Source organism: Lynx canadensis, chromosome B2 (genome assembly GCF_007474595.2).
Source record: "Lynx canadensis isolate LIC74 chromosome B2, mLynCan4.pri.v2, whole genome shotgun sequence".
Taxonomy (NCBI): Eukaryota; Metazoa; Chordata; class Mammalia; order Carnivora; family Felidae; genus Lynx; species Lynx canadensis.
Genome location: NC_044307.1, coordinates 65,032,848 through 65,054,539, shown reverse-complemented (window position 1 = coordinate 65,054,539; position 21,692 = coordinate 65,032,848). Strand labels below are relative to the sequence as shown.

The following is a 21,692-nucleotide window of genomic DNA, read 5'->3' as shown; positions in this document are numbered from 1 at the left end:
TTAAATTCAATAATTAAGAAAGTTTATTTTAAGCATTCAGGAAGGAAAAGAATTAATGACTTCTAATAAAATGGAACCACATGCTATTTATAAGACTTTATTTTCCACAAACAAAATTATGTAAGCCCATGCAGCAACATCTCTTAAGGAAAAAATTGTGAGGGTAAAAGTTGCAAGAATTATGTTTCCAGAGAATTTGACCTTCAGATATGAAGGAAACAGGTATCCACAGGTTTGCAGGAGCTCAAAAAATGAACTATCCATGTGTGGTTCTCGAAAAGGTTAAAGTTATACTCCTACTGACCAAGAGATGAATCCTAATGAAGACCTCAAGCAGAGGAAGTCATGATATACATCAAGCCAGCTCAACAGAAAGGTAATCACAAGAACTATTGCTAATATTGTTATAAAACAAAGAGCAAACACATCAAGTAAAATATGAATTTAATGATAATTATATGGATTGAAGCTTGTAGATTTTGGTAAGAGAAACAGATGTGAGGAAAAGACAAAGCAGAAAAGGAAACTGAACAAAATTCTTCATTTTGTATGAAGGGAGTCAAAATCTTCCTTTTCTTTTATAATTCTGATCATTAAAAATATGAATTAATAAGTATAATTCTGAAAAATCAAAAATAATTCTTTACACAATTAAAAGACAAGTATTAGAGAGTGTAAAAACTTATGACATAAGCAATGTTACCAAAAAATTGAGGAAAATCACAAAAAGAATCACAAAAGAAATATGAATAAACATTTTAGTCATAATAGTAATTTGAATGATTGAAAATTCCTTAATAGCAGACAAAAAATTTCAAATCCAGTTTAAAATCATTGAATTTCATGATATTTATAAGAAATACTCTAAAACAAAGTGATATAGACAAGTGGAAAATAAAGAATGGGCAAGTATGCATCAGGCACTCACAAAAGAAAACAGGAAATACTAATTTCAAAAAGGGCAAAAGATATTAATGGTGGCCCAAGGGTCATTACATATTTATAAAGATATGTATCACAAGGAAAAAAATAGTCATTCAACTTTACAAGCAGAGTAAGATCATGTCAATACCTATAAAGCAAGGGCGTTAGAAATATTAGAAATGAGAAAAGGAAAGCATTTTGTTATGGGAGACTTTAACACATCCTTCTTAGCCCCTGATAAACATATACTGGGTAAATATATATAATTAGTAAGTTTGGATCTATTTATATGTTGACTTTTCTATCCTAAAAACAGGAAAACATATATATATACATGGACACTATTTTTAAAATTAATATAACTTTTCATAAAAATTCAAATATCGTCACAAAGAAAATGTTCAAAAGTGATCCAAATCAGAAATTACAGAGCCTACATTCTCAGACCACAGTGCAATAAAACATTTTTTTTAAGTTTAAATAAAAATTCAAACACCTTGGGGGTGGCTGCATGGCTCAATCAGTTAAGGGTCTGACTCTTGGTTTCAGGTCAGGTCGTGATCTCAGAGTTCTTGAGTTTGAGCTCCACGTTGGGCTCAGTGTTGACAGTGTGGAGCCTGCTTGGGATTCTCTCTCTCTCCCTCACTCTCTCTGTCTGTCCCCAATTCACTCTCTCTGTCTTTCTCTCAAAATAAATAAATAAATTAAAAAAAAATAAAAGATCAACACTCAAACACTTTGGAAGTTATAAATGCCTTCCTAAATTACGATCTAGAAAAAATAAAAAGAAAAGTAAAATCACAAACTTGTTTTAAAATAATGAAAACAGGAATGTGACTTAGCAAACTTTATAGAATGTGTGCAAGTGTACATATGTGGCCTGAACTATTTTTTGCTCCAATTAAAAACATAGTTTAAAAGATAAAACTGAATGTAACTTCAAGAAGTTCAAACAGAACAAAGAATCTAAACAAAACAAAAAAATATTAAAAATAAATATATACATTAACGCTCAAGAAAAGAGAAAAACAGTAAAATTGGTAAATAAACTATAATACTGAATTCACAAAGAAGAACACAGGAGTGATATCACCAAGACGGTAACACAGATTGTTTCTGATTTTGCTCCTCTCACAAGAATAACTAACAACTATTTGAGAACAAGATACTATCAAGGGAATCCTAGAACATGAGAGTAAGGCAGACATACTCTCTGCATCACAGAGACCTAGACAGATTTCATTAGAAGGGTAAAAGTAGAGGCTACACATTGACCACATTGCCCCAACCCCAGGCCAGCATAGCACCATGCAGACAGGTCTCCCCTGAGCCTCCAGTTCCTCCAGAAGGAAAAGAGAACCCAGGGGGGAATCAACCAGTCTCCCCCAGCATTTTGGGTTGATTTGTGAGAACTCCTACTCTGATCTTGCACCACGAGGACTGCAGGGGAACCTGCATGGCTCAGCCACTGGGAATCTGACCATGATGGAGAACAGGGGAGAGCTCACAATAACCAGCACCTGGATCTTGACCGACTGAGTTTTTTCCTGCAGTGACAAGTAGTAATCCCAACCAGCACTTTTGCTTATCTTCAGGTCAAGTTAAGGGGCACACTTTGACCAGGGAACTTGATGGGGTACAGATCTGCTTGATTCAGGTCCTCAAATGAGTTTTGCCAGCCCTAGAGACTGGTTTGGCCCTGCCCAGGCAAGGAGCTGAATCCCAGCCCCACCCACGTGGAATGTATCTTCTGGCTCCATCTGACCAGAATGGCTGGAGACAATTCTTGGAAGCTGTGTGGTCAGTGACATTCAAGCTGAGAGGCAGGCAGGCAGATCTGAGTTTGCAAAACAAAACCAGTGGCCCTGTTCAGTCAGGGAACCTGGGATGCAGGTCAGCTTGGGTTAAGACAATAAATAAAAAGTTTTACCAGCTTTAGAGATGCTTCTTCCACTGAGCCTGGACAGGGAATCTAATTTGTAACATCAGTTATCACTGAATATAGCCTTCAGCTTCTCTGACCAGGGAACATAGCCAGAACACATGGAAAGCTGCATATACCATTCAACATATAATGGCACTTGAATAGGAACCACAGCCCAAGCCTTCCCCTGTCTGCAGAGAAAAACTGGTGGCCTCACTTGGCCAGGTAATTTAGTATACACTCTGAACGGATCCAGGTCCCCAAACAATAAGGAATATAGACCCTGCATCCCATCCTGCTGCCCTGCCAGGGCAAAAAAGCTAATTCATAGCGCCATCTACTACTGAATATAGTACTCAGTCCTAAACATCTAGCAAGCCTGACCAGAGAATCTAGGCAAACACAGATCCTACCCTGCAACCTCATTTGGGTAGGGAAACAAGCCAACAGTTCTACGCAGCTGTTTTCAGCTAGTGGCAACCTTCCCTATCCCTGTCCTCAGAGTTTGAACAATTGCCTCACCCCAAAGTAGTCTGTAATAGCAGGCCCTGCCTACCCAAGGACATCACCAGCAGATACACCCAGAAATCCAAATTAAACTGACTGGCAAAGAACTTTCTGCCCAAAGCAAACCTGTAAAGTCCAGAATAGGAGCTTAATTACTCAAATGCACAGATACTAACATAAGGAATCAAAGATCACAAAAAATCAGGTAACTATGACAACACAAAAAAAATTAATAAAGCTCCAAAAACTTACCATAAAGAAATGGAGATCTATGAAACATAAAAAAAGAATTCAGAATAATCCTCTTAAGGACATTTAGTGAACTTCAAGAAAACATATACAGACAACTAAACAAGATTAGGAAAATAGGGCATGAACAAAATGAGAAGTTCAACAAAGAAATGGAAAGCATCAAAAACAAAACAAAACAAAATAAAAATCCACCCCAAATAGGAATAGAAGTCTTAGAGCTGAAAAATACACTAGCCAAACTGAGAAGCTCAACAGAGAGTTTCAAAAGTAGAATCAACCATGTAGAAGAAAGAATCAGCAACCTGCAGGAAAGGACATTGGGAATTACCCAAAGAAGAAAAAAGAATGAAAAAAGAGTAGAGAAGGCTATAGGAATTATGAGACACATGAGAAGAAATAATTATGGGAATTCCACAAGAACAAAAGAGGAAAGGACAAAAGTACATTTTAGAGCAAAAATTGCTGAAAACTTCCCCAACCTGGGGAGAAAAATGGACATCCAGATCCATGAGGCCCAAAGGATCCCAAAAAGTTGAACCTAAATAGGGCTAAACCAAGACAGATTACAATTAAATTATCTAAATTCAAAGACAAAGAAGCAGTAAGAGAAAATAGAGGAGTTGTATACAAGGGAACCCCCATAAAGCTGGGTGAATTTCTCAACAGAAACTTTTCAGGGCAGGAGAGAATGGGATGGCATATTCAAAATATTGAAAGAAAATAACTGCCAGCCAAGAATTCTATAACCATTGAAACTGTCCGTCAGAAACAAAGGAGGAATAGGATCACCTGAGTGGCTCAGTCGGTTAAGCATCAGACTTTGGTTCAGGTCATGATCTCACAGCTTGTGTGTTTGGGCCCTGTGTTGGACTCTGTGCTGACAGCTCAGAGCCTGGAGCCTGCTTTGGGTTCTGTGTCTCCCTCTCTCTCTGCCCCTCCCCTGCTTGCACGGTCTCTCTCTCTCTCTCAGGAAATGAATAAATATTTTTAAAAAATTAAAAAGGAAACAAAGAAGGAATAACGACTTCCCTAAACAAAACCTGAGAGTTCATTACCACCAGATCTGCCTTAAAAGAAATGCTAAAGGTCCTTCTTTGAGTGGAAGTAAAATAATACCAATTAACATCATAAAAACATAAAAAGTAGTGAAATCTCACTGGTAATAGTAAATACACTGTCATAGTTAGATTCTACAATATGGTATAGTGGTGCATAATCCACTTATGACACTAGTTTAAAAGTCAAAAGAAAAACTAACATAATAGAAATTACCATAACTACAATAATCTGTTATTACACAATCTAAAACACCTGTAAACGATTACATCCATAACCTACAATGTGAGGAAGAGGAGAAGTAAAACTAGAGTTTATGAATTCTACCAAAATTCTATCTTTGAGAGAAAAAAGAACAAATTTCTGAGGAAAAACAAATTTTCTTTTCTAAGGAAAGAAAGAACAAAATTATACCTTTAGAGAAGGAAAAACAAAGCAGGAGTCTTAACACTTTCTCAATCAATACTATAAAGCTATAGTCATCAGAATAGTATGGTACTGGCATAAAAACAGACAAACAGACCAATATAGAACAGAATCAAGAGCACAGAAATAAACCCAAGCATATATGGTCAAATAATATATGACAAAAGAGCCAAGAATACTCAAGAGTGAAAAATCGTTTCAATAAATGGTACTGGGATAATTGGATATTCGCATGTAAAAGAATGAAACTGGACCCTTATCTTACACCATTCACAAAAATTAACTCAAAATGGATTAAAGACTTACCTGTAAGACCTGAAACCATAGAACTCCTAGAAGAAAATATAGGAATAAAGCTCCTTGGCATGGGTCTCAGTAATGATATTTTAAATGTGCCAATTAAAGCACAAACAACAAAATAAAAAATAAACAAATGGGACTAAATCACACTAGAAAGCTTCCGCACACCAAAAGAAACCATCAAAAACTGAAAAGAAAACCTATGAAATGGCAAAATGTATTTGTAAACCATATATCTGATAAGAGGTCAATATTCAAAATATATAAGGAAGTTACAAAACTCAATAGCAAAAAAACAAATAACACAATTTAAGAAATGGGCAAAAGACCTGAATAGATATTTCTTCAAAGAAGGTATACAAAAGGCCAATAGGTACATGAAAGGATGTTCATCATCATTAGCCATTAGGAAAATGCAAATTAAAACCACAGTGAAGTGTCACCTTACTCCTGTCAGAATGGCCATGACCAAAAAGACAAGAGATAACAAATGCTGGTGAGAATTTGAAGAAAAGGGAACCCTTGTGCACTGTCAGTGAGATTGTAAAATGGTATGGCCACTATTGAAAACAGTATGAAGAATCCTCAAAAAATTAAAAATAGAACTACCATTTGATCCAGTAGTTTCACTTCGAGGAATACATCCAAAGAAAATGAAAACAGTAATTCAAAAAGATATCTGCACCCCCATGTTCATTAGCAGCATTATTTGCAATAGACAGATGTAGAAACAATCTAGGTGTCCAGCAATGAATGAATGGATAAAGAAGTTGTAAATTGTAATTATATAATAAATAAATAAATAAATAAATAAATAAATAAACAAACAAACAAACAATAATATATTTATTATAATAATATGTTGTACATACATATATTCTTCAGCCATAAAAAATGAGGAAATCTTACCATTAGTAAGATTATCATTAGTAATCTTACCATTAGTAATAACATGGATGGACCCTGAATGCCTTATACTAAGTAAAATAAGTCAGACAGAGAAAGACAAATACTGTATCATCTCACTTTATGTGGAATCTAAAACAAACAAATTCATAAAAAAAGAGATCACACTTGTGGTTACCAGAGGCATAGGGTAGGGGAAGGTGGTCAAAAGGTACAAACTTTCAGTTATAAGATAAATAAGTACCAGAGACTTAATGTATAACATGATGACTATAGCTAACACTAGTATAAAATATATAGGAAAATAAAGTCAGTAAACCCTAAAAGTTCTCATCACAAGGAAAAAAAAATTTCTTTCTCTTTATTTTTTTTTTTATTGTATCTATATGAGAAGATGGATGTTAGCTGAAACCTACTGTGGTAATCATTTCATAATACATGTAAATCAAACCATGGTGCTATAGGCTTTTTTTATAGTTTATTTATTTTGAGAGAGAGAGAGAGAACAAGCAGGGAAGGGGCAGAGAGAGAAGGAGAGAGAGAGAATCCTAAGCAGGCTCTGCACTGTCAGAACAGAGCCTGATTTGGGGCTCGAACCAATGAACCATGAGATCACGGCCTGAGACAAAACTAAAAGTCGAAATCAAGAGTCGGACACTTAACCAACTGGACCACCCAGGTGCCTTGATGCTGTAGGATTTGAACTTACACAGGGACAAAACTGACATACTCATATGTCAATTATTTCTCAATAAAATAGAAATACATATATTATATATATTATATACATGTATATGGATATATATATAAAAGAAAATCCAAAAGTGCTAGCAAACCTAATCAAGAACAAATAGTAAACTAATTAGAATAAATAACATATAATCTTAAAAGGATTTAATAAGATTCATAGATGATTTTAAATATAATTTTAAAAGTATTAGCATAAATAAGTTAGCTTAATAAATCTGAAAATCTTAATAATAAGGATTCCAACATAATGAAGGAAAAAAGTGTGGACAAAAATTTATAAGACCAATATCAACTGAAGAACTGAAACTGAACAAGTTTTCAGTAACTACCTGCAAGATAGCTGTAGAGTCAAGAGTGTTATCATTGAATACTTTTCTTTTTTTTTTTTTTTAATTCTTTTTTTTAACGTTTATTTATTTTTGGGACAGAGAGAGACAGAGCATGAACGGGGGAGGGGCAGAGAGAGAGGGAGACACAGAATCGGAAACAGGCTCCAGGCTCTGAGCCATCAGCCCAGAGCTCGACGCGGGGCTCGAACTCACGGACCGCGAGATCGTGACCTGGCTGAAGTTGGACGCTTAACCGACTGCGCCACCCAGGCGCCCCTGAATACTTTTCAACTTCAGAAATAAATCATTCCTGTGATGTATACTTTGCTTGTGCATTGAAAAAATATGAAAAAAAATGTTCTAACTCACTTTAAAAATCAGGTGACCCTCATAGTAAAACCTAAAAATACTAAGTATAGATGCAAGAGTTTGAATTACAAATTAGCATATTCAATTCAGATGATATTAAAATAATAATTTACTCTGAATAATTAAAAATCATCCTAAGAATTAATGTATATAATTCCTAATAAAAAACCACAGACTGCAAAATAAATACATAAATGTTTCAACAGATATGGAAAATAATTTGATAAAATTTAATGTATTCTCTCTGGGTTTTAAATTTGCTTAATAAGCTCAGAATAAAATGATAATTCATTGGCATAATAAGGAATATTTATATGTAACATACAGCCTACATCACATTTTATAACAATACACTGGCAAGTCATAAACTAGTCAAGAATATCTATTATTACCACTATGATTTCCACCTGTCCTAGAAGTGATGGCCAAAACAAAGAAAAAAACCATAGAAACATAAGGTGTATTTGTTAATTTAAAAACAAACTGGGGACAAATACAATTATTTATAGATAATATGATGTTTTTACCTAAGTAATCTAAAGGAATCAACTGAATAAAAAGTATTGGATATAATAACAAAGTGACCAAGTATAAAATAAATATATATAAATCAATCAAATTTCTGACATTTATAATATATAACCAAAATTAATGGAAGAGTACCTCATTCTAACCAAATATCATAATAAACATTTCCAAGAGCAATCATTATTTTAAGTTTATTTGTTGAGAGAGAGAGTGTGTGTGCATGAGCAGGGGAGGGGCAGAGAAAGGGAGACAGAGAATCCCACGCAGGCTCTGCACCGACAGGGCAGTGCCTGACACAGGGCTCAATCCCACAAACTGTGATATCATGACCTGAGCTGAAATCAAGAGTTGGATGCCCAACCAAATAAGCCACCCAGCTGCCCCCCTAAAGTAAGCTTTAAGAATTGTGTGGGACCTATACAATGAAAATAATGAGAGGTTGTAAGAAGAATAAAAAGACTTTCAGGAATAAAAGGACATACCTTGAGGATGAATGAGGAAAAAATAGGTTCATTTAATCCATCAAAATTCTAATGTGCATTCTTGGAGTACTAGTGCAATGCTAAGATATCTTTTTAAAGCAATTCCCAAAGTTTATCAGGAAAAAATAGGTAAAACTAAAAAAGATTTAAAAATTTAATGGGGAAAGCTTGTCTCAACAGAACCGAGTGGGATGTGAAAATAGATATAACACAGGAATAAAGTAGAAAGACAACAAGCCAACTACTCTAGCAGATTAAAAAGACAAAACAATGACAAGAATGAAAAAGTTCTGTGTGAGATTAAGGTGACAGACATAATAAGTTAGTGTAGACATAAAAGAATATTCATTAATGATGTGAGACAATTATTAAACAAATGGAAATAAAATTAAGTTAGTTCCTCACTTTATACCATAAGATAAACTGTAGAATGATTAAAATATTCTAATGTTAAGAGGCACCTGGGTCGCTCAGCCAGTTAAGCATCTAACTTTGGCTCAGGTCATGAGCTCATGGCTCCTGAGTTGGAGTCCTGCGTTGGGCTCTGTGCTGACAGCTCAGAGCCTGGAGCCTGCTTCAGATTCTGTCTCCCTCTCTCTCTCTGCCTCTCCCCTGCTCGCACTCTGTCTCTGTCTCTGTCTCTGTCTCTCTCTCTCTCTCAAAAATAAATAAACATTAAAAAATTATAAACATATTCTAATGTTAAAAACTGAAAACACACACACACTCTCCTAGAAGAAAATATGGAAAATAAGGGCACTTTTCAGATCTCAGGATGGGAAAATGCTTTCTAATTATAAAAGCATTGAAAGAACTCATGCAAGTAGTAGTATAAATTTGCCTATAGAGAATAAAAATTGAAATTTCCCTATGATAAGAAAGAGCATCAAAAACTGAAATTAAACATTCATCATCATAAAAAGTAAATATAATTTAAAAAGCACACAACTGGGAAAAATATTTGACATCGGTCTATGACCAAAAAATTTTCATATAGTTCATATATAAAGAGCTTATGTAAATCTTAAAATGACAACAGAAAAAAATGGCAAAGAATATGAAGTTTTTACTTCAGGAAAGAAGAAAAGATGGAAGGAGGGAGGGAAGGTGGGAAGGGAGAAAGAAAGGGAGAGTTGGAGGTAGGTAAAGAAGCTAAGCAAAAGGGACAAAGTAAACATGAAGGAAAAAGTCAAATTACTTAATTCCAAGTATTTTTGTTTTAAAGGGTATCTTTTTCACTTATAAAATTAGCTAAACTAAATTCTAAAGCCCAGTATTGTTGAAAATGATTTCAGAAATTGGAATGACTTTTCTGGAAAGTAAGTTTGAAGCTCTACATCAAGAATTAATGCCCTTAGATTGAAGAGCTCTAGTTTTGGCCATTCATCTTATGGAAATAATTAGGGGACATTTGAGGGCAGGAACATTCATTGTCACATTATACCCATATTAGTTCAATTTATCATTAATCACCAGAGATATTACAAAATATCCAACATTAGTTGTGAGGTGTATCACAAGTAATTTGTTACTATTAATAGTATAAGTACCAAACTAAACATTATTTAATAAATTAGAATACAGTCAAGGTTATCTCTGTAATATCACTCTTACTCCTATTACAATATACTTTGAGTGGGAATAAAAGGAACAGAGCAGTGGCAAATGCCCATGGAAATCTGCATAAACCAGAGCCTTTTTGAAAATGTTTATTTATTTTGAGGGGGCGGAGGGGCAGAGAGAGGAGAGACTGAACCCCAAGCAGGCTCCACACTGTCGGAGCAGAGCCCGACTTGGGGCTCAACCCCACAAACCATGAGATCATGACCTAAGCCAAAATCAAGAGCCAGAGGCTCAACCGACTGAGCCACCCAGGTGCCCCCAGAGTGTACGTGAGAACTCACTGATTTGTGAACAACATATGTCTATGTGTGTTACAGAGGAGAAAATAATCAGAACCACTTATAGAACTGAGTTAGGTGCAGCCATTTAAGATATGCAATACAGACATTATAAACTTTGTTTTGGAAGAAGTTTGATGAGTAAATGTTCACTCTATGTTAGAGGCAGAAGGGAGGGTTGGGCACACGGTGATGTGTGTTTTATGAAAGAGCTGGGAGGAAGTTGACCTGTGTTAGAAGTGGTGGTCTCTGGGAGTAATTTTTCTTTTTTTTTTTTTTTCAACGTTTATTTATTTTTGGGACAGAGAGAGACAGAGCATGAACGGGGGAGGGGCAGAGAGAGAGGGAGACACAGAATTGGAAGCAGGCTCCTGGCTCTGAGCCATCAGCCCAGAGCCTGACGCGGGGCTCGAACTCACGGACCGCGAGATCGTGACCTGGCTGAAGTCGGACGCTTAACCGACTGCGCCACCCAGGCGCCCCATGGAGTAATTTTTCTTTTTAATGCTTTCCTGAATTTTCCAAATATTAAGTAGTAAGTGGACATTACTTAATGGCCAGAAAGAAATTACTGTAAAATTATGAAGAGGTACAGAACATTTACAAAGTTATCCTATAATCCTTTTACCTTCCTGCTCCATATACCAATTAAAAATATGTAATAGTAAATATTTAGAGAAGAGGATTTATGCCTTTCTGATTAACCTCACAGAATCAATTCTATCATATACTGAAAAGAAAGACTCAGCACAGAGTAACTTGATCCTCAACATGTCTTCAGCTAACCTGCCAAGGACAATTTTGTAACTCCTTAAACATTACACAATTAAAAACTAAAACAAAATATAATCATGACATATCATTTTATCCTTCATGAAAATGTATCCTGTTCTTTGAGGAAAGGAGTAATAAAGACTAAATGGGTATACTTTAGTTAACAGTGTTCATTCCTAAGGGACTAAGTTAATGCCCTCTCCAGGGAGAAAAATAAAACAGCATTCAGTAACCTTCACTGAACTTCATGCATTAACCAACTGAAAGCATATCTTTTTTTTAATGCCCTGAAAAACATGCTTCAGGGTTATAGGGTTAACACAATACAGAATGCTGCCAAACTTCCTGTTATTGTTGTTGTTGTTCTTGTTGTTTTCTTAACCCAGGAATCTTCCTATGAGAATACAAGTTTCACGTTGGGGTGATGGAAAGGAAGACTTCTGTCCTGTATCCATGCATCTTGTCCCAGAACTGCCTTTCTAATAACTCATGATTCTGAAGGGCACATAAAATATCATAATAAGTGCATTTTGTGTTTTAATTTATTTCTTGGGAGAATAGCAGTCATTATTAATGTATGTTCTTGACATATCATTGGATTCACATTCCCAACCATTTTGAATTACTACTTAAAATAGCCTTGTGAGGAATGCTAAAAAAAAATTCTCAACTAAGTTGCTGAAGCACAGTTGTTTTCTATGAGTTGTACTATTCTAATTCTGCTTTCTCAAACACTATGAATAGCTACCTCAGGGTTCTCAATCTTTAAATATTATTTTATAACACAGGAGTGTACTAGAAGTCTCTATTTTTTTACTTTTGGGGGAGGGAAATATCACTTTTCATATTTTTCATTGCTTGAAAGACAACATATAAATAAGGATTGATTTAAGTTTTGAAGTTGATGGTACTATTTTCTTTATTTCTACATAAAAAGGGGTCTACACAGGGTTTCTCAGCCTATGCACTACTGACATTTTTGACCAAATAATTCTGTGTAGTGGAGCGTTGTCCTGTACATCGTAGCATGTATAACAGCATCTCTGGCCTCTACATACCAGATTCCAATAGCACTCCCCTCCATACCACCCCATTTTGACAACCATAAACATCTCCAGACACTGTCCAAAGTCCCCTGGGGAGCAAAATCTTCCCTAGTCAAGAACTCTGGTCTAAGTCATATCACTCACAGAGAGCCACATGAGTATTATCTATCTTCTCTATCTACTCAAAGTCTTCAAAAAGTGAAATTCCTGTCTCTCAGATGTTGGGACTACTTGCTACTCTATTACTTTACTAGTCCTTAAGTAGTCTACCTAAGGTAAACTACTAAGCAACTAAGCAACAAAGACTTCCCTTAAAAAAAAAAAAAACGAAAAAAAACAGCTGACAAAAAAACTAGAATTTAGATTTTAGAGGTAACTGTCACAATGAAAATCCATTTCACTTCTCTTGACATTATTTCCTTGTTTTTATTTGGTTGTAAAAGTCATCTAAATTATTTTATTGCAATGAATATTCAAACTTTTGATTCAAAAGTCCAAGTAAAGAGATTTTCAATAAGAAGCAAATAACAATATAATTCATATAACGCATACACTTTATTCATAAACTTTAAAACTAATGTAGCAAGAGAGTTGAGAATTTCCTTTTTATTATTTTACCATGTTTATTGGAAAATTATCAGAAAATACAGAAAAGTATGTGGATTACCATAATTCTGCCACACCAAGATAACCACACTTAGGTGTTGATCTTTCTAGATGTTATTCTATTCATATAATATATTCTGTACTATATCCTTAATAAATCACAACTTACACTCCATCCTATATGAATTAAACATAACGTTTACTAGACATTAAGGACAAAATTTGCAATGATAAATATACTTAGCTTTCTCAAACAACTATTTTTTACAGCACTAAAGCACACAATGTTGGGTATCTACTTTCAGCAATTATCTCCACATGCTACAATTTTTCTGTTTCTCTAACCCATATGCTTCAGCGGTAACAAGAGAGAAGGGAACCCTCAGGTACAATTAGGGATTTTTTTTTCCTTTTTTAATTCTATTCTATGTGTCATGTAGATATAGATGTCAAAAGTCCTAATTTTTCTGAGAATTCTAGGGGAAGGAAGAGAGGGACTTATATTTTCATGGCCACTCTTTATTTTCCTTTGTTCCATATGGATCCACTGAAACAAATAACTAAAACCGAAAAAAAAAAAATCCTCACACAAGGCCATTTACATGTTTAGAAAGTCACTGAACATTTTCCCTTGAACCTTAGAAATCCTCTTAATGTCCCTTCTATCTCTACATTCAGGAAATCAGGAACAGTTTCAGAACCTTTGTAGCTCCCAACTCATACCACTTGCCTGATTTTCCATGCCCTTTCTCTTCTCTTAGGAGAAAGAGAAATCGTCTCTGTTTTCTACAGAGTTCTTTACCCCCTGCTTGGTTGCCTGCACCACTTCTAGGTCAGTGGAGAGCCCTGAGAGTGTTGACAAAACCGAATTCTTGATTATCGTTAAGATTTCCAGTCAGAAGAATCCTGGTAACAAATTAATCTAACTCCTCAATCCAAAAAAGAAATTGAGGAAACCACATGACTATTCTAATTTTATATTTACTGACCACAGTTAAAAGCATGGATCAAGGTAGTAGAATAGGCACTTGTGAATAATTAGGAGACCTGCGGACCTGAGACCAGGGACCCAACCTTACGTAACTGGGTAACAGAGGCCTCATCTCAATCACTGTGACTCCTTTCCATTCTCTATAAAATAAGAATAGAACCTATGCTAATAAGAACATTGGTGACCCACATAATGGTCCACAAAGCATGTTCAAACAAATTGGCTGCTTCTGCCCTCAAAACAATACAGCAAGAGAGATACAGCATCTATAATTATTAACATCCTCATTTATAGGCCCAGAGGAATTAGTGGCCTGGTTGAATCCCATTGAAGTAGCAGAGCTCAAAACTGTCTTTGAATTCAAATACTACACCAAGTGTCTTCTCTCTATTTGGAGGGAAAACTATGAAGATATAATGACATTACATATATAAAGTTTCTTTCCAAATGAAAAAAAAGTTAATGAAAACCCAACACGTATTGCTGTATTTATTTTCAGAGAACATTGGTAAGATGCAACCACATAAGAATGAGTTCAGGTATTTTCCACATTCTTTCCAAATGGCACAGTACATTATAAAATAAAACTTATCATATCAGGATTAAAACATTACACTATGATGGTAGTTTTTACTTTCATGATGATTCTTTAATTTTTCTGTACTTGCTTTTAACATTTATCCTGCTCCTTATCAACTGGCAGGTGATCCAAACATTTATTCAGCCTAGTCTCTTACACATGAGTGTGTCTGCTTGTGTACATGTGTACACACACACACACACACACACACACACACACACACACACACTTCTTCCTCCAGGGTTTCTGATAATGATTTGTTTTTGCCTTGCCTTTGACTATTTACAACACAGACTGCAAGTCCAGCACATTCATTTCCCAAAATGAACTGATTCTAAGAGACTCCCAGGAGCATTTCACAGTGGCCCCAATATTCTCCTTCACTGGCACAGAAAATTAACAATGTACTATATCTGAAAAATTTGAAGCCCCAAAAGCTCAAAAATGTGAACTCCTCAAATATTCTATGTTCTAGATTTCTAATTTCTTTTCCATAATTTTCATTCATTCCTCCCAATTGAACACATTTTTGTGGAGTTTTCCCGTGTGCTGAGTCCAATGGTTTCAAATGATACAATTACTTCATCAAAAAAAACCCCAAAAAACAAAAAATAGGCATTTAACAAAAACCCTCTCCATACTCAATCTATACTAGAATTTGTGGGATCCAAAGGCACAGTTGTTCTCAAACACATAAAAGAGAATCCACTACATTAGGAATTGCTTTTGAAGGAAATAAAGTAATTTCACTATATATACATTATATTTGCTTTTTTAAACCACACATATACTCCTAGGGTGCCTGGGTACCTCAGTTGGTTAAGCTTCTGATTCTTGATTTCTGCTCAGGTCATGATCTCACGGTTCTGAGTTCAAGCCCTACATCAGGCTCCACGTTGACAGTGCGTACCACGTATATTTCTGATTAATATTTGTATTTCAGTACACTGGGACTCTAAACAACATTTTATCCTACCATAATTACCTTATTATTGTGGTTTCCCAACATATATTGATATAAATTTCATGCTATGACTTTTTTGCAATATTGAAAAATTTCATAAAAATAATATTCACATTTGGTTTAAAAAAAATAAGACAACAATCCTCCTCACACCCAACTGCAATAGTCTCAAAAAGGGAAAGTCTTTTGACTATGTTTACATTTTGGAGACTAAAAAATTTAGTTGAAAAAATATAAAATTTAAATAATAAAATAACTAATAGATTTATATACTTATTATATATCTCTTCATGTGCTTGATTCTCATCTATGTAAAATGGGGCTTTAGATCCTCTACTGTAGTACTTTTCTCAGCATTTCTGTAATTCTGATAATCATATTATTATTTTAAGTGTTTTTGGAAATCTCTACTTACACTTCTGTTTCTTGTCCAATAAATTTTAGTCACTTTCTTGACATCACTCTAGGTGGAATAAGGCTGTTTATGCTTCTACTTACACCCTCAACTTTTGCTATTCTTTCCTCTTCTACCTCTGTCAGCTAACTATCCACTTACTTTTACTTTGTCAAGGTTGTAAAGTGAACTGTTAAATATTTGAGCTAATTAAAAAAATGTTCTTCTATTTAAGCCAGGCTGAATTGAGTTTTCTATCACAACAGAAACTCTCTTAAATTCACTGAGCACCCCAAACTGCTAACCCACTGGCCAGGAAAAGGGATGCTATAAAATGATTCTATTTTAGAAGCAAATATCATTGTTAAACCTATCAGTCATATTTGATCAAAACATATCTCATAAAACAAAATTATAAGATGAATTTCTTCAATAGTTCTAAGACAATATCGTACTCAGGAAAAGCCTTTCAAAAATAAAACCATTGTAGAATATTATTTGAAAACAGGGGGATACATTATTTATTTTCTAAAAGAGACACTAAAATTGAAGGAAATGGGTATGTATAGTGATCCTTGTGAAAAGATCTATTGCATTTGAAACATATTCTAGGGGTTACTGTGTTAAGTAAAAAGGCTACTGAAGGGTTACATGGAAAGTGACCATGACTTAATATAATTTATAATATGTATTTCACTTTATATTTAAGTCAAATATTCTTTTTATCAGGGAGACCTCTGAGTTTGCATAAAACATCCATTAATATATGTTCCCTCTAACTTTAACTTTTCTTTTTTTTTAATGTTTTTTATTTATTTTGAGAGAGCGCGCGCTGGCACGAGAGTGGGGGAGGGGCAGAGAGCGAGGGGGACACAAAATCTGAAACAGGCTCCAAGCTGTCAGCACAGAGCCCGACGTGGGGCTGGGACTCACAGAGTGTGAGATCATGACCTGAGCTGAAGTCAGACGCTTAACTGACTGAGGCACCCAGGCGCCCCTAACTAACTTTTCAAAATAAGTGTAATAAATAATCCCTATTTTGTACTATACTTTTCTGCCTCTCTGAAGAAGGTTTTGAGATTCTACACCTAGTGAATGAGATTCCTCTTCCTTTGCGAAGCAAAACCACAGCAGTCTCAGACCTTCATGTTGTCTTCACTATATACTCTGCTTACGTTATGCTCAGCTTATCACACCAGGGTTTATGTATGGTTCAAAATGTTATTCATGCCTGTAATAATTCACATCATTTCAGAAAGTATTTTAGGTAGCTTAAATAAATGTATGCATACAAATATAAGCTAGTAATACATAGGTGAAAAATAATAAGCCAAATATTATGTTTATAAAAAATCTGCAGTGAAACAGGCCATAATACCTTCCTAAATCGAGCTGTAAATTTCGTTCTGAGCTTCCTGATAGTTGAAATAAAAAGAAGTTTCAAAGATTTCAATTCAGGGGAAACAAAATTTCTGTTAATACTAAACTCTAAAAGAAATTTCCCTTAGGGACTGTGGTCCGAAATAAAATGAGGAGGGAAGCCTAGTGTGCCATTACCAGTGTTTTTTGGAATTTTCTCCCTGTTCCCCCATATGCATATAAAAGTGTCTTGCCATAAATACATCCCACAATGAGAACACTCTGCAGGGTCAGGTTCAAGCAATCAGAAAAACACAAGTTTTGTAAAAGCAGAGTTAAAGAGATCTAATGTCATGGTTCACAAAAGGAATTTTCCCGCATCCATGTCAGAACCAGAAAGAAAAATGAACAAATTATTTTTCTATTCTCTCTATATAGATATTATTTCACTATTCCTAATAATATCATTTTCAAATGAGTAAACTGCATTCAGTGAATTGGCGAGAAGTCAAACAGAAGCCTGATTTGTCAAAGACACATAAAAATTCAGAGGCATATCAATGATCAGAATCCAGAAGATATGAATCAAGTTATTCTTCATACTTACTCACGAGGGAGTCTTAAGATGATTGTATCTTAAATGTAACAATACAGAAAAAATCAAATTGTCAGTAGTCATATACCAAGATCATGTGATACAACTTATTAAAGGCTGTATGTTTCTGTATTTAAAAAAAAATTATCTCGGGGCGCCTGGGTGGCGCAGTCGGTTAAGCGTCCGACTTCAGCCAGGTCACGATCTCGCGGTCCGTGAGTTCGAGCCCCGCGTCAGGCTCTGGGCTGATGGCTTGGAGCCTGGAGCCTGTTTCCGATTCTGTGTCTCCCTCTCTCTCTGCCCCTCCCCCGTTCATGCTCTGTCTCTCTCTGTCCCAAAAGTAAATAAACGTTGAAAAAAAAAAATTATCTCTACAAACTACCCCCAAAGTCACAGCTTCTCTAGTAAACATTTAAATGTGTGTTAAAATTGGCAGCTCTCTAAGAGTGACAGCTCTCTTGTTCCATATTGAACAAATGATGAAGAAATCATTGATGAAAAACTTTGAAAATATCACTTACTGAATGAAATATCACCACAATGAAGTCAGAAATATTACCCAGACAATTGATAAAATATTCATTCCCTTTAATAAATGGGTATGGAGTCATCAATTATCAGGAAACTACCAAACACTGGTTTTGACTTAAATACACTTAATAAGTCATGGTCATTGGATTCATACTGATTGATTCTTCCACAATTTTCACTCAGAAAATGAAATCTGTGCAGTTAATTAGTTGAAAATAACAACTGCTGGTTCAATTAAATTTAACAAATTTCACATTCTAGTGTTACCATATGTACATTTGTTTGAAGTAATAATTAAACTTCTGTATGAGATTGCATATTTTGGAACAAAGTAAACAAATTACATTATGACATGGAAATACCTCTAAAAATACACATTTGCTTTCCTCTTTGAAAATTAAGCACAAATGCTTTAAGTGAATCTCTAATAAATGGCTGCAAAAGTTACTTGATTATATAGGTATAAATTTGACATAGCCATTAATAACTTCTACATAAAACTATGCACACTGGCAGTCAAAGGATACATTAAATTTCTCTCTTAAAACCATATCCATTAAAAAAGAAAAAGAAAGAAGAAAGAAAGACAAAACAAAACTTAGGAATGTTGCTTTGCTCTAGAATTAAGAGGCTGGAGCTTCATTCATATTTAAGTTATAGGAAAAATGATGGGATCAAAAATATTTCAAGTTGGAAAAATGTGCAGAGGAAATATTGCTGGGCTTCTCGTAGGCAAGTACCTTGATACTTGCTTATTAGTAAAACAGAAAAAGAATAAACATATTTCAGGCTACTGTGCACTTGGTACAACATCTCACAAAATCTTAACAAATGCTGCCTAGGTGGATCTCAAAGCACCTTGATAAGGCATGCAGAGTTAGGGATATGTTTTGTTAACAGCCATTAAGAGATTTGCTCAAAGTCAATCAAGAATCTGGATCTTTTGACAAAACTCAGACTTGGGGTCTAAGCCTAAGCAAGGCATAACAGTTATAAGTGTGATTTGATTTTAACATTTGCAAATATGTGTTACCAGAAACTGTTTTCATCACGGCATAGTCCACTTTCAATAAAGAGCTCAATAAAGTTTACATGACCAACAATAACAATAGCTAAGGAATACTATTCATATCAAATAAATAACTATAGAGTGACTATTACTTGCAAAGTATTGTGATTAACAACTAGAGTCATTTATAGCAAGTGGTTTATTCAAGTCCTTTCTCTCTATATATGATAATTTTCTATTCAGCTATTTTATCCAACCTCTACTGAAGACACTGTGTGACTTTGTTACAGAAATAAAGTTCACATTACAAATGATTTGTATATAAAACTACATTTTCACTCGAGTGCAATTTTCTTTTAGGAAAAAAAAAAAGTTGGCAGTGCCATGATCACCCGCGTTTTAGAGCAGGATAGAAACTAACCTCTGTTTCAGATACCTGGTGTTCTGGCAAATATTAATACAAATGCATCAACCTGAGGACTGTCTGTCCGGTTAGACGCTTTAAAGCAATGTTCTAAAAGTAAAGGCCTTAATTTGAACAGTCAACAGTGCTACTACGTGTTTGTGCAGTTTTCTTTCACATGAACTTTCGGCAGAAAAAGAGTTTAAAAGTAGGGATTGAGGTGACCTACAAAAGCAGTACGTCCAGCGTTCCCATTTTCGTCAACACCTTCTATTACAATACAGTAATTTAAGGACCAGACCTGCCTCCATAGACTCACTTCGTGACACAGCTCCGGCCGGCCGGACTTGACTTGCTCTGGGCGCCGGGATCTGGGTCCCACCTCAGGTCTCTGAGCGGTTTGTTCCCAGTGGATCAGGGCGGGTGTGTTGCCGGAGTCGTGTTCCATTGGCTACACTCTTGGGGACTGGCCGGGCTTTCCGACACTTGATTGGACGGAACTGCCCCCTGTAGGCCGAGATCATTGGAGGGTGCGGGAGCCAGGGGGCGGAGCGGGTTCCCCAGGATTCTTGACCGAGCGCGCTCAGCTGCGGAGCAGGGCGCCCGGCGCCCGGCCGGAGCTGGGCTGGCGGCCGCGGAGGGAGGACGGGAGGGTCCTGGCGTGGAAAGGGTCTCTAAGGAGTAGTGCGGTACCAGGGCTAGTAGCCGGCTGCCCCGAGGGCAGTTTCAGATATCCCCAGGCGGCGGCGGCTGTAAGACAGCATCTGTCACCGCTCTTACACAGTCCTCCTTGGGCCGGGCTTCGCTAGCGGCGGCTGGGAAGACGCGGGACCCAGCGTGACGAGCCCATCAGCTGTCAGGAGAGCGGCGAAGCGACCCGAGGGCGGCGGCGAGAGACACACAAAGAACGCGGTGAGCGGCGGCGGCGAAAGGGGGCGGCAAATTCGGGACGGCAACTCCCGGCCGCGCCCGCCCGTGCCGCCGCCGCCGGGGCTGGGTCCGAGGCCGCGGAGACAATGCGGCCGGGCTCCGACCCCGCGCGCCTCAGAGTGCGGGCGCCTGCGCTTCCCCGGCCCCTATTTGACCGTCCCTCGGCTCGCCCAGCCCCCTCCCGGCCAGCTTGGCCCCCGCCCGGGGAAGGGGCGCCCCCTCGCTCCCGCAGCCGGGAAGGAAGTCGGCTCGCGGCCGCCGAGCCCGGCAACTTGCGAGCCGGGAAAAGTTTGCGGCGCCTCCGCGGGGCGGCGCGGCGCGGCGCGGCCCGCCCCTGGCGTCCACGGTCACCGCCGGTGACTTTCTGGACTCGTCGTCAGCCCGGGCCGCGGCGCGGCCGGTGGCGACCGCGGGGAGGGCCAGAGTACGTCCGAGGGCTCCCGCGCAAGGGGCTGCGGGTGAGTTGGCTTTTCCGGCACGAGGGGCTTCAGCGTTCCGGGGTGTCTGGGTTTGGGAGAAGGCAAGGAGAGTGCCTTTTAATACTTTTTAGAGCAGGCGGGGAGAACAAATAAAAGTGCGATTGCTTAAGAGTCGCTGACCTGCCACTGACTTGTGAACCGTATCGGTGGGAACCTTTTAGGAGCCAGAACTACTGAGGGCCTGTGCGGCGTGGGGGTTGGGAGGTGGAAAGATTAGAAGGTCGCGCACCAGCCCTGCCTGTAACTGGCTCTGCGTGACCTTGGACAAGTGACTTAACCACTTAGATCTCCTCATCGGTGATACATGAGGCTAGAGCTACATGATCTGTGGTGTCTTTCCGTTTTTTAAATACATCTCGGTTTGAGATTTTCCTTGG

General features: G+C 37.1%; 1 long non-coding RNA gene across 2 annotated transcripts in view; it reads right to left on the bottom strand.

Annotated features, from left to right (window-relative positions):
• LOC115514110 overlaps positions 1 to 20,506 on the bottom strand; it is a 352,463-nt gene extending 331,957 nt beyond the window's left edge. For both annotated transcript variants that reach the window (XR_004343642.1, XR_003968879.1), the window contains exon 1: positions 20,226 to 20,506. This is a non-coding gene — a long non-coding RNA (uncharacterized LOC115514110). The remainder of the gene's footprint in view (positions 1 to 20,225) is intronic.
• Between the last annotated feature and the right edge of the window lie 1,186 nt (positions 20,507 to 21,692).